The sequence below is a fragment of the Antechinus flavipes genome, chromosome 4, assembly GCF_016432865.1.
Source record: "Antechinus flavipes isolate AdamAnt ecotype Samford, QLD, Australia chromosome 4, AdamAnt_v2, whole genome shotgun sequence".
In the NCBI taxonomy this organism is placed as follows: domain Eukaryota; kingdom Metazoa; phylum Chordata; class Mammalia; order Dasyuromorphia; family Dasyuridae; genus Antechinus; species Antechinus flavipes.
This window is the reverse complement of record NC_067401.1, coordinates 399,560,188-399,574,660: the sequence shown is the minus strand read 5'-3', so window position 1 is coordinate 399,574,660 and position 14,473 is coordinate 399,560,188.

Genomic DNA, 14,473 nt, shown 5'->3' with positions numbered 1-14,473 from the left:
TTTCTTTGCTTTCTTAAAAAAAAAAAAAACACATTTCCTTTTAGACATTGAATCTGAATTTTAAGAAAGAGCATTGGCAAGAACCCTCTCTATCTTTTAAAAAATAACAAAAAATGGTATTCAACTGCACAAAGAAAAGCCACAGACACAGCTGCTTTGAGTTCCTGTTCACTTAGAACCTAGCATTTGACGTAGGCTTGTTGTGTTTTGAACAGACACGTTAGAAATGCACATTCAGAGAGGAAATGGGCTTATACATAGTCTAAAGAAAACACCATTCACAGAAATGTTATTCAAAAAGAACAGGCACATTTCTTATTTAAATGAATCTTACCTTAGAAGAACAGAAAAATAGTTGTACATTATTTTATATAAAGAAAAAAATACTTTTATTTTTTGGATTAACACATTTTTATTATCTCAAAGGTAAAAAAAAAAAATCTGATGGGCTATGATGATAATTTTTTAGTTGCTTAGCTTTCTGATTTGGAATATATCATATCATGACATGAGTAGGCAGGAAGCTTGATTCCATAGGAAAAGTACTGTTTTGGAATATGATAAATGGGGTTTAATTTCCAATTCCCTCACTTAGGACATTTCACATCAAAATGTTTTGGTTTCTAGCTCTGTTTAAATCCCTGTTCCCTACTGTATGATATTAGATAAGTCATTTGATCTTTTAGAGGCTTGGTTGTTTGCTCTATCTATAATCCCCTGAATTCTGCAATATCAATTTTCCCAATATTTAAAATATAATAGCAATATATTGATTGAAATTTCAATTCTTCAAACTTAGCAAAATTAGAGAAATTTATAGATAAATGTTGCAAATCACACACATGAAAAAGAATATAAATTTAATGTCTGTCCTTCAGAATAGCAAAGCTAAGAGCTTGAGAAAAAAAAACACCAGGGCATTTTCTATAATTCTCTCAAAAACTTGACCATCCCCATTTTCATTATTCTAGCTTCATTTGTTATCCACCAAAGGATGCCTTTTCATATATTTCAAAATGATGTCAACAAAATTGTTAATACTATATAATTTTTCTATTTTTTCAGGCTGAAATTTATCATGTAAATTTTCTTATTCCAAAATGAAATTTTCATTTAAAATATAGAAGAAGGGATTCAGTGTAAATATTAAGGCGGGAAAGATTCTGGTCTTTCTCAGGAAATTATAAGTGTTAGCCAAAAGAGAAAGGAAAGGACAGAGATGACATGATTCCTGAAGGGAAATAGGTTGTAACCTCTGAAGAATGTTCTGTAAGGAATAGACATTTGAATGTAAGATTACTACTAGGAGAGAAATTAGCAGCACCGAGAGATGGTACTTTCCTACAGAGATAACTATTTGTCCACTTCATAAAAATTATAGAAAATTAAAAAGTATTCAGTTTTCATTGATCAATGATCTAGGACTTGGTGACTTTCTTAAGACTTATGAAACTAAATGACTACTATCCACTCCTGGCTATTTGTGTAGGCACAAGCAGAAACTAGAAAACATAGTCAATGAAGTCTTAGTTAAGAAATTGATGACTTCAAGGGCACAGGTGGCATCTTCATTATTGCTGCTAATCACAAGTAAAACCTTCAGAAAAGAACAAATTTAGGAAGGGAACATCTGTAAAGAAGATGGTCTGAGAACAGAATTTGAATTTCTGGTCCTTGGCATAAAATAAATACCAACTCCTAAAGCAGAGATGTCACTTAATAAAGACTAGTAAAATGTATTTTCTTAAAGTAGATTCAAAGATAATGGAAAGGCATTTAAACAGAAAAGATAGGATCACAGAGAAAATTACTGATTTGTAACCTTCAGGAGGGAGACCATTAAAAAAGTTGTTATCATGCAGGAAGAAAAATAGTAATAAAAATGCTGAGAAATTAACAGGATTCAACATCAAAAAAGGGGACCAGTTTTAGAACTTATAATTGATTTTTATATGTGAATGTGTTCACTAGATAATCAACTAGGCAAACTAGAGATTCTCATGAGAAATCCAACTTGTTCTTATAGGTATTATTGAAACTTAGTGGTATAAGAATTGATAGCTAAAATATGATTCTGGAAATGTATATGTTATTGAAAATGTTTATATTATTTAGGCAACTAAACACCACCAATCTAAGTGGATAGATAGGAGAATAATACTCTTTGTTGTAAAAATATAATTATGTGAGGGGACCCAGGAACCAGAGTGGAGAGCTTTTTCAGTTCAGATCACCAGAGGCAGAAAGAGATATTGTCACCTGGATATACTGTAAACCACTTGGACAGAAGGAAAAACAAAACAAAACATGAAGACATAAGAAAATATGGCACAAACCTAATATGGTAGAGTTTTGAGGGGGAAATTCAATTACCTAGATGCAAGCTTCATAAATTGTGGTTAAGAACCCCATATGAGGTCTCATAACTTAATGTTGGGATCACAAAACTATGACCCCATGTACAAAATATTTATATCAGCTCTTTTCTTGGAACAAAGAATTGGAAATCAAGGGGATAGCCATCAATTTGAAAATGGCTGAACAAATTTTGGTATGTGATTAAGATGGAATTCTATTGTACTATAAGAAATTATAAGCATCATCTGGGGAAATGGCTGAATAAGCTGTGGTATATGAATATATTGGAATATTATTGTTTTATATGAAATGATGAACAACTGATTCCAGAAAAGCCTGGAAAGACTCATATAAACTGATGCTGAGTGAAGTGAGCAGAGCCAAGATAGATAAAAAGTACTAAGAGAGATATAGTAATAAATCAATGTGATGATCAGCTGGATGGACTTGGCTTTTTCTTCACAATGCAGCGATTCAAGGAAATTCCAATAGATTTGGAATGGAAAATGTCATCCATATCCAGAGAAAGAACTGAATGTAAATCAAAACATAGCATTTTTACCTTGTTTGTTTGTTTTTCTTTCTTGTGTGTTTTTTCCCTTTTGGTCTAATTTTTCTTGTACAACATGACAAATATAGACATATTTTTAAAAGAATTGTATATATTTAACCTATATCAGATTGCTTGCTGTCTTGGGGAATGGGGGAGGTAAGAAAAGGAAGGAGAACAATTTGGAACACAAAGTCTTACAAAAATGATTGCTGAAAATTATTTTTGCACATATTTGGAAAAATAAAATACTATTGAAAATTTTAAAAAAATGAAATGAGCAAAATTCTCTCAGAAAAACTGAAAAGACTTCCATGAGGTGATGCAAAATTAAATGTACTGTGTACAAAGTAACATCAATATTTTAAGATGATCAAGACTTAGTTATTCTTATCCAATGATCCAAGACAGTTCTGAAGACCATATGATGAAAAATGCTGTCCATCTCCAGAGAGTTATTTCCAGAGAAATAACTGATTGTGTCTAAATACAGAGTGAAGCATAGTTTTTTTTTTTTACTTTATTTTTTTTACAATATGATTATAATGGGAATGTTTTGCATGACTACACCTGTATAGCTTGCATTAAATTGCTTGTTGCCTCAGTAGTGGAGGGATGGGGAGAGAAAAGGAGAAAGATTTTGGAACTCACTATTTTAAAAAGAAATGCTAAAAATTACTTTTGAGAGTAAGGAGGTGAGCCTGACAGCAAGGTAGATAACTTGGATGTTTGGAAAGAGAACGGAGCCTTTGATAGTGAAAGGAATTTGGGAAACAAAATGGATCTAGAAGAAAATATAATGAATTTTGTTTGGGTCATGCTGAATTTGAGGTTCCTTTGGAGTTTCTATTTGAAATTTCTATTTGAAATGTCCAAGAGGTAGTTTGTAAGGTGTGATTGGAAATCAGGAGAGAGGTAGGTATTGATATAAAGATCAGTGATACATTTTCATTTAAATGGTAATTGAACTCATGGGAACTGCTGAAGTTCCCAAGAGAAAACACAGAAAAAAAGAAGGTCCAGAACAGAACCTTCAGTTACACCCATTCTGAGTGTAAAAGTGTTGATGAATCATCAAGGGAGACTGAAATAGAGTATGACAAATTAGAGGAAACCAAGAAAATGAAATGTCCTAAAGATATGGAGTAAGGAATTTCCAGGAAGAGAGGGTGCTCAATCATTTCATATGTTTCAAGGAAGCCAAGAAGAATGGAAAAAAAGAAAAGATTCTTCAGTAGGCAGTTGGGAGGTTTGGAATAATATAGAAGAAACTAGCAAGAGTACTGGTCATGTTTCCATTTATCTTTTGCCTGAACATCTATAGATTTTTGTCTTCAGTCCTGTGTCTGACTCAGCCAGGAAAAGCTTTATGGCTATTAGTCATCATACCAGCAGAAAATAAGAACTCTAATTGGTCCTTACTTAGGATAGTGTCTTTAGGTGGAAGCTTAAGGGGCTTCATCTCCAGTCATAGAAAAACTATCTTCTTTCTAACTTCAATAAAATGACCAAGCAGACATGACTTAGCAAGTTAGATATGTGCATTCTTATACCATGTTATATCTGCTAAGGTGCTATGTAATCTTTCTTTGAAGTCTTCTTCTGCATGAATTTTCTAATCAATAAAGCAGAAGCCTTTTACCTAGTTTACTTGGTGTTTTTAAGGAAATTTGCTAAGAGGTTTATAAACTGATAATTAGAAATAGTACTAGTATGGCATCTGAATCAACTTTTATACAAATTGCTTTTACAGTATATTTTAATTTAAATTTTTCTTTCCCCATTTATTGTCATTATATTCTTTGTTATCCATCTTACTCTCAGAAGCATCTTCAAAAAGTAAAACTGTTTACTGAAAATAATGGAGTTGGGGCAACTAGGTGGCACAGTGGATAGAGCCCGCACAAGCACTGAAGTCATGAAGATCTGAGTTCAAATTTGACCTCAGACATTTAACACTTTCTAGCTGTGTGACCCTGGTCATGTCACTTAACCCCAATAGTCTCAGGGAAAAATCTAAATTATAATAATACCAGAATTGATTAGTGCTTTATAGTTTCAAAACATTTCCATAAGCTAGCATTTGTTAAATACTTGCTATGTGTCAGGTACTATATCAATTTCGAGGAATACAAAGGAAGACCATGTTCTCAAAAAGGTCATTGGAAAGACAACATGCAAACTGCGTATAATACACACACACACACACGCACACACTCACACACATATGATAAATGAGGGGTGTAATTGCAGAAGGAAGTCACTGAGATGAAAGAAACTGGGACATCTCAGCTGAGCTTCAAAATAAGTCTATTATAAGCAGTATTAAACACATTGTTCAGTAAAGAAAGCTGAGTTTTGGAAAGGTTAACTGGTTTTTTCGTTACTAGTAATGGAGTTGGATGTTGAATCCAGTTACTTGCTACTCCCTTATTCTGCTGGCTATAATAAAATATTAGTTATCAGCATGAGTGAGTGAAGGGAAATTGCTGTTTTATTTTTGGGAATTATTTTGAGATATATTTTCATCAGTACTAGATTTTTAAAATTTATATTCCTGTCCAAACATAGAAAATGGACTTTTTATAAGACTTTTTTGGTCCTATGATTCATTGATATGAGACTATCTTTTCTAGTTTGTTTATAATATGATTTATGTTAAACTAGCTGTACTAACTAACCAGATGGCTATTAGTCAAATATAATTACATGAGAATATAATCTTTATAGAAAAGGATGACTATATTTTATCTTCATGTCCCCTTTCGGTTTGAATGAGTGATACCCTATCTACTATACCAGAAGCATTCTTTTATTTTCTAACTCATGCAATGATAAAACCTATTTAGGGGAAGGAAAAAAAAACACATCATTTAGAAGCAGAGTTGTGTTGTAACAGCCCACCGCTGGCCTGGCAATTGCTCCATTGAAGAAATGAAAATAATAGCTTTTCCTTATTTGAAGAGCATCTCCTAAAATGATCTCTGAAACTAAGTGTGAACTCTCTGAAATTCTTATTCTCTACAGAAATGTATAGACCAGGACTTATAAAAAAAATAACAAACTAAGGGGTGATAGTATCTATATATATAGGTTTCTTTGTGTATATGTGACAATGGTTTTGTGCATTTGGTGAATGGGGGCAGTATCTTGGAAGTAGCTTTAAATATTCAAACTTCTTGAAATAAAAAAAAATGTAACATGTAAATGTTCTTGACATGGAAGGTAAAGAACTGCTGACAAAAAGAGTCTCTGTGTTCAAATTTCAAAATGAGAAATTCCCCTTTTGATTTAAGTTCAGTGCATCCCCAGAAAACCCTCCCTATTGGGCATCCCCTTCGAACAATTTTTTCTTCAAAAGGGTCTTGAAAGAAACTGTGATTCATGGTAATTTTTTTTTTTACTAAAAAGAAATTAGCAGCATGGAAAACTTTAAGCTTCCCAAAAACAATCACTAGGTAACTTTTTTTTCCTCCTTCCAATCACATTTTTTTTGCAAGAGGGAAAGTTCTCAGCACTTTGTATATTCCAAATAAGTTGGCCCTAATAACCACACTCCCAAATTAATATGATCATGCTCAGCTGTTTGTTTGTTTGTTTAGTTTATATGTGTAAGTGTGTGTGTGATTTTTTTTAAACATCATGGATGTTTTAATTTTATGGACTTGATCAGAATAATGTTTACAAAGGCATAAAATAAAATACACCTCATTATAAAGGAAGCTAGTTTTATGCAAATGTGACTATAAATATTTGTTTTAATATTCATACACCAAAAATTGAGAACTTTTGGATATATATCATCAGTTCACAGGTATCATTCGGCTTCTTCAGAGACACTGCAATCCAGTGCAAACAGCTTCTATTTAAAGATGCAAAAAATCTGAACTCTAGCCCCTTTTCTGTCATTCACTATATGTTGGAATCTTTACAAACTGATAACTCATTAGAGTTGATAGATTATTGATCTGATTTTACAAAGAGATGTTTTGGGCCAGAGCCTGAAACAAGGTACCAAGTAGAACTAATTGATACAATGCTTGTGTTTGCACCTTTACTCATTGGAATTCACACATTTGGGAAATTTCAGGGTTTAGTATGAGATATCTGAATTCACACCTCCCTTGAAACTCTTAAGGCCAGAGAGCACTATGGGAGAAAACCCATAATCCCATTCTCTCAGAAGAGTCATATATAAACCAGTGAAGAAACCATGAGAATATTTTTGCACTTGGCTGGCTGGTGGCAGAAGAAGAGTTTTCAGAGGAAGAAGCAACGAGTCAAGAGTTCAGTGAAGATTGAGAAGGCTCTCTCAGAGGCAAGACAGATTCAACTTGGTGCTGGCTCTGGGGGCTGAAGAAAGCAGAGGCAGAGGCTGAAGGACAAAACCTTTGGATTTGGAGACATTTGGAGGGAGCTCTTGGAACCGAGCAGAAAGATAGGCCTCTAAGAATCTAGCTATCCAGGTCCAAGGAAAGAGACAAGACTTGGAAGGAGAAATAAACATTTGTATTTTTATCAACTGGCTGTATTTGGTGTAATTATTGATCTGAACTGATACTAAGACTGCCTCCAAGAAATCCTCCCCCGAGAAACCTGCACCTCTCCCCCAGAGAGAACTATTCTACTTATTTTAAAAGAAGAAAAATACCAACATTTTGGCACCCGAACAGGGACAAGAACCCACGACCCTGAGATTAAGAGTCTCATGCTACCCTCTCCCCCAGAGAGAACTATTCTACTTATTTTAAAGAAGAAAAAAATCACCACAACTATATACTGGAAATATCTTTGGGACTTTATTTCCCCCCTTTTTTCTAGTATATTCTGAGAATACCTTGTACCATTTTTCACTAGGTTGTACTTACAGATTTCTACATCATAAGAAGGATAACTTTCCCTCTTTTCCTCACTTTTCATCTTCCTTTTATCAATAGATAAAAGTCTATCTCTCATCAAAATGTAAGGTAGCTAGGTGGCCCAATAGATAGAGCTGTGAGCCTGAAATGAAGAAGACTTTTCCTGAATTCAAATCCTGCCTTAGCTATTTGTATTAGCTGTGTGACTCTGGGCAAGTCCTTTACTCTTTGACTTAGTTCCTCATTTGAAAGATGACTGGAGAAGGAAATGGCAAATCATGCTAGTTTCTTTGCCAAGAAATCACCAGACAAGGCCACAGAGAGTTCTAGTAGACTGGAAACAAACAAACAAACATGACAACAATTAAAATATTAACTTCTTCAAGTCAGGGACTGTCATTTTTGCATATATTTACATATATTTTGTATATATTCGAAATTTGAGCACAATGCCAGGAATTTAGTAAGTGCTTAATAAATGCTTGTTGACTGACTACAAAATGTATGTAGATATGAGTGCTAATAACTTTGGGATACTACAAGGCAGCTTTGTGTAAAAATAAATAAATAGATAGATTTTATATGTCTTATTTTCCTCTGCTGAAGAATGGTTATGATAATGACTCTTAGGATATTGTTGGGAGGACCAAATGAGGTAATATAAACAACTACAAAAAATGTAAGCTCTTCCAATTGAATACATATTTCATGAGGGCCTACAGGGACTTCAACTACAAATATTTACTAGGCACATACTGTATACCAAACACTTTTCTAGCCATCAATGACACAAAGACAAAAATGAAATATTTGTAGTTGAGTTTATCATAATTTTTAATTACTAAGAATAGTAATAATTATCTATCATTTATAAGCAATTTCAAAACCATTTTTATAGGGAAATTTCTCCTTTTACTTCTGGTGAATTGCAGGTAAAACTACCCAAATAATCAAGAATTTTTACATTCTAAGTGAGATACTTCTAAAATTTCTCTCATCATTGGTTGAACTGCCCATATTTATTAAATATCATTTTACTGAGAGAGGAAACTCTCCGACTTCCTTGCCACTTCCTCTTTTTTAAAGTTAATGACCAATTTGAAGAAAATGAATATGTGGAAGTATTTGGGTTCTGGTATTTTTTTTAAGTTTAAAAATACAAAATGAACTAAAAGGCTGCATGGTAGTTATACAGGAAATAAGGAAATTAGAAAAGCCTGACTCTGATGCTTCTATTGGTACCATCCCAACCCAGCACTATACAGCAAAACAAAAAGGAGCAGTAGTTATGTCAAAAAAAATGGACAGAGTAAAGCAAGAATATACTTTTCCAGGAGATTTTATGCAAATTTGGAATAGATAATCATCCTAAATGCTTTGGTGACATCATAGAAGATTTCAGGAATATTTGAAAATCAACCATATCTTTAAAAATGATCTAAACTGTGCTGATGAGGAAGTCTGACCCTTCCAATCAAATGTCCCAAATCCTAAAAGATGCCCCTCTCTTGCTTGGAATCTTTTATTTCACTGATGTTCCAATAAGAAAAATTTGTTCCAAGAGAACATAAGAAGAAAAGTAGGAATATGGAAAAATACTTCATAGAAAATCAAAGTTTCTTCAATATGAGAAAATTCATATCAGAACATAAAATGAATTTTAATCACAGAGGGGAAAAAAGAATCAATCAAAATGGTTACTTTATTACATTCTCTCTGTATCCACATCTGAATTTGGTTACTCTGAAGCTTAAAAACTTTTTTTTGATTAAGTTAAATATTTATAGAAACAGCTAGATGGTATAGTGGATAAAAAGCCAGGCCTGGAATCAGGAAAACTTGAGTTCCAGTCTGACCTCAGACACTTCCTAGCTAAGTGATACTGACCAACTCATTTAATCCTGTTTTTCTCCATTTCCTCATCTGTGAAATGAACTGGAGAGGGAAATGGCAAACTACTTCAGTATCTTTGCTGAGAAAACCCCAGATGGGGTCACAAAAAATCAGACATGGCTAAGAGGACAATAATAAAAATAAATATTTAAACTTTCCTTCTTAAGTACCTGTCATTTTATTATATACCATATTAGTCTTAATTGATAATTTTATTATTTATCATAATGATGATCAAAGAAATACCATTTAGTATTTTCATTCAAATTTCTTAGATGACAATCAGGAATAAGAATAATGAAAAGTTAAGAAGATAGGTACAGGTTTCACTTAATTATAGAATCTCTTGCTACTACAGTTTTAGTCTGGAGATGCAAATACATCTCATGGGCCCAACCAGTATATTTTCTACCACCCAATCAAGTAAGAAACAATTCTAATAGCAAAGATTTTAAATCAAAGTAAATTTGAATTTTAAAAAACCTATTTTCCACTAGATTACAAAAATTATTGAATTTTTTCAAAGCCAAATCATTGAATTTTATCACCTGTTATTATACCCAGAGATATTACACACTGCATAACTTTAGAGGAAATGCAATTTGTCTCTTCCTACCAAAATGATTCTTTAATGTATTCTTGCACTAAAATTCTACTCAATATAGAGATACTTGGCAGCAATCTCAGAAAACAAACTAAGCTCTTGGTGGGTACTACCAATCAAAATTAGATTTCAAGTATAGGCCCAGTAGACTTTATTGTCTTCAGTATATTCCAGGTGTTAACCAAAACAGTGTCCAAGAGTCTGATTGACCATTGGACTTCATGAAGATACAGAGAAGTTGTGATTTGCAGCAGGGAAGATAGCACTCATGGACAACATTATGGACCAACTTATTGACCAGACCCAAAGATTGTTAACAAACAGAAAAATCTATATTCCCTAGAAGAAAAATCTCCAGAGGAGCATCAGGGCTCTGCCACTGACTCTCTTCTATATATGTTAACCAATATGAGTCAGCTTTATAATGTGGCCACTAAAAAGTTTAATATGAGCTGCAGGATAAGGAAGGACTAGATCTGTGATTTCAGTGATGAAGGAAACTCTTGTGTCAAGAAACTCTTTGGCCACTGAAGGTTTGAACCTTATCACCTTAAAGAGTCAGCTAGAACACAGAAGGGTTAAGTGACTTCTTCCACTCACACAGCCAATTTGTGTCAGAGATATGCCTTGAACCCAAATCTTCCTGACTGGCTTTCTATCTGCTCTACCACGCTATTTATTTTAAAGTCAGGCAGTTTATAAAAGAAGGATCTTGGAACATGACAGGGCAATAGTCCCATCACACTCTGTCCTGATAAATATGGAGGACTGAATCCAATTCTAGACACTGCAATTTACAGTGTAAATTGACAGAGTGAGGAATGTTCAGAGGATGGTAACTGAAATTGTGAGGGGACTCTTAAAGGTAATATGAGGATCAGTTAAAATAAATGGGGATGCTTGATTAGAAAAGAGAAAGTGCAATGACATTAGCATAGCTATCTTCAAATTACTAACACATGGGAGAAAAAATGCAATTCTTCTCTTTGGCTCCAGTGAATGGAAGTAATAAGAAATCAAATTTAAGTTCAACATAAAGAAAAAAAATCTTAATAATTAAAGCTGTCAAAAAATGTAAACTATTTTTCAGGAGAATGAGTTCCTTGTCATTGTTGTAAAGGAAAGTTTTATGTGTGTATGTATAGGCATTTATTTATACATGCACGCATGTGTATGGTTGTATGACATGTGTGCATGTATGCATACATTTGCTAAAGATATCATGGCAGAATTGAGTTCACTGAAATTGCAAAGCAGAAAAGTTCTACCTTTGAATTCTTCCTGCTGAGATGACTAATTCCTTTCTGCTCCTCCAGATGTTGAACCTGACTAGTCTATTCAAATTTATCCCCAATTCATCTGTCACTTCGTTATTTATAAGTTTCTGAATGAATCACAAAATGTCACACACTGGATTTTTTTTTCTTTTTCTTTTTTTTGCTGATCCTATCTTAGAAGTGACAAACTGCAATTTAAAAAATTTTCACCTTTTAACTCACCACCTTACTTTTAGCTGGAAAAATGAGAATATCAAAGAAATTTTTAAAATAAAATAATTCTACCCTCATTAAATATTGAAAGATACCACATGCTAGAGTGACTATTAAAGTACTCATCTAACTTGTCTACTCATGATTCTCCAAATACTTTATGTATATTCTAAACTGTACTCCTCTGATTGAACTTTTATGTAAACTGGAATTTATCATTTCCTCTTTTTATTAAATCTTTGTATATTTCTCAAATTACTGCAGTGTTCAACTATGGAATGTCAAGAGATTCAAAATACTAAAAAATTTAAAGAAAACAAAAAATAAGGTAAATTACACTTGATCACCTGCTAAAATTACATATATAAGAACTACCTGGTACATTCTTTAGTTCCATGATCATCTCCTTATTTGAGGAGAGCTGCAGTTGTGTCAGAGGATACTATTATTATTCCTTAATGTGAATATAGGATTATTATTATAGCTAATATAGGATTGTTATTAGAAATCATTTCTCAAGAGATTGGACATGACATTATAGGATGAAATGAATGGATCAAATAAAAAAAGTAAAAGAAAGGTGTCGCTAACTCAGCTCAGTTCTTCCAATTACTTTGGAGCCAGAGTATGCACAAAACAACGTTATTAATATAGTAAGAAAATTATATAGTTGGAAAAAGCATCATTCTGGAAACTATATTTAAAAAAATAAGATCATGGCAACTGGTCCCTTAACTTCTTGGCAAATAGAGGGATACAAAATGGAAGTAAAGTAAAATTTTATATTTTGGGGCTTATATTTTATGTTTTGGGTAGCTTGCTTCTTAGAAAGAAAGCTATAATAAATCTAGATAGCATACTAAAAAGCAAAGACATCATCTTGTCAACAAAGATCCATATGGTCAAAGCTATTTTTTTTTCAATAGCAAAATATAGTTATGAGAGATAGACTATAAGGAAACACTTGAATTGTGATATTGAAGTAGACTTTTGAGAGTGAACAACAAGAAGATCAAATCAGTCAATACTTCAAGAAATTAATTCAGTTCATTCACTGGAAAGTCAAGTATTGAAGTTGAAGCTTGAATACTTTGGCCATATAATGATCAGACAGGATTCACTGTAAAAGATCCTGATATTGGGAAAAATTGAAGGCAAAAGAAGAGGATGAAAAAGGATGAGGTGGGTAGATTGTGTCATGGAAACAATGAACTTGTGAGCCTGAACAGACTTTGGCAGATAGTAGAAGACAGAAAAATCTGCTAACTATGGGGGGTCACAGAGTCAGATACAAATGAACCACAAATATTCTGTAAAACAATAGTAGAACTCAAATCTGAGGAAAGGAAGTCATAGAAGCATAGGCCACCTGGTTAGAGGTCTATAGTCTCCTGAGAGGAGGAGGCCTATATGTTAGACTAGGAAAAAAGTTGAAACCATAATTTGCCCCTAAAAGGAAAAGCCTGCTATGGAACTATATTTGGCTAATAAATTTGTTTCAAAGAAACCAGCCAAAACAAAGTGATCAAGTCATGTGTGTAATCTCAGATAAGCCACATAATGGTCTTGGGTCTGTTTCTTTATCTGTAAAATAATGAGATTGGATAAGATTAGATGACTAATCTAGATTTTGATCTAGGAGACTATGTTTGTCTTAGGGCAGAGCCACTGAGATCTCAAAAAGGTTACATGTTGTCACCTAAGGGTTAAAAGAAAAAAAAAATTCCTATCAATTCTGGGAGAATATTAACTCAAACCTCTCCAGTTTCTGAGGAAATGGAACACTACAAAATATTTATGTACCATAAAAATATATTGAAATATTTTAGTATTAAAAAGACATAATTACTTAAAAAAAAAAAAAAGAGTCTGTGTTTCACTTACATATTCATTCTGGGTCAAAAAAAATCTCCTGTTGGCCAACAGAAATTCAGTTACACCTCAATAATATCAATTCTCCAGGATTATTTTTATATACGTAGTCATCTGAACCATTTTTCAAGAACTATTCCTTCCTTTCTTAAAGGAAAATTTCTCTGGTCTAAGTAGAATGAGTATATCTCTTACCATAGTTCCAAACCATTCAAGCATCTCTTTCATCAAAGAAGCCACAGGATAAGAGTTGGACTTTCCCTAGGTGGTCCACTGGAAGCCAACTAGAAGAAAAGAAACAGGAAATATGGGCATAAAGCTAAAATCAGGTAAAAAATAAGCAATTAAAAAAAATAACCCTTATGGATTTACACATAGTACTAGGATTAATTATTGAAACTTTGATAAAGGTATTTTTTTAATTCAATTTTATTTTAATTTTTGTTTCAAATTCTCCTTCTTTCTCATTGAGAAAGAGATAAATACAATATCTATTACTAATATGACACATAAGATACATTTTCTTGTTAGCAATGTTCCTAAAAAAAAATCAAGAAGAAAAAAATATGCTTTAATCTGCACTCTTAAGTTCTTCACCTTTCTACTTGGAGGTGGATAGCATTTTTTTTCATCTTGAATCTTTTAGAATTGTGGTAGATAATTAACTGTACTGATCAGATTTGCTAAATCTTTTATGACTTATTATTTCCCCGATATTACTATTAATGTTTGAATTGTTCTTCTGGTTCCTTTCACTATTTTTTACATCAGTCTTCCCAAGTTTTTCTGAAGTCATCCCTTTCAACATTTCTTACAGCACAATATGATTTCATCATATTCATATATA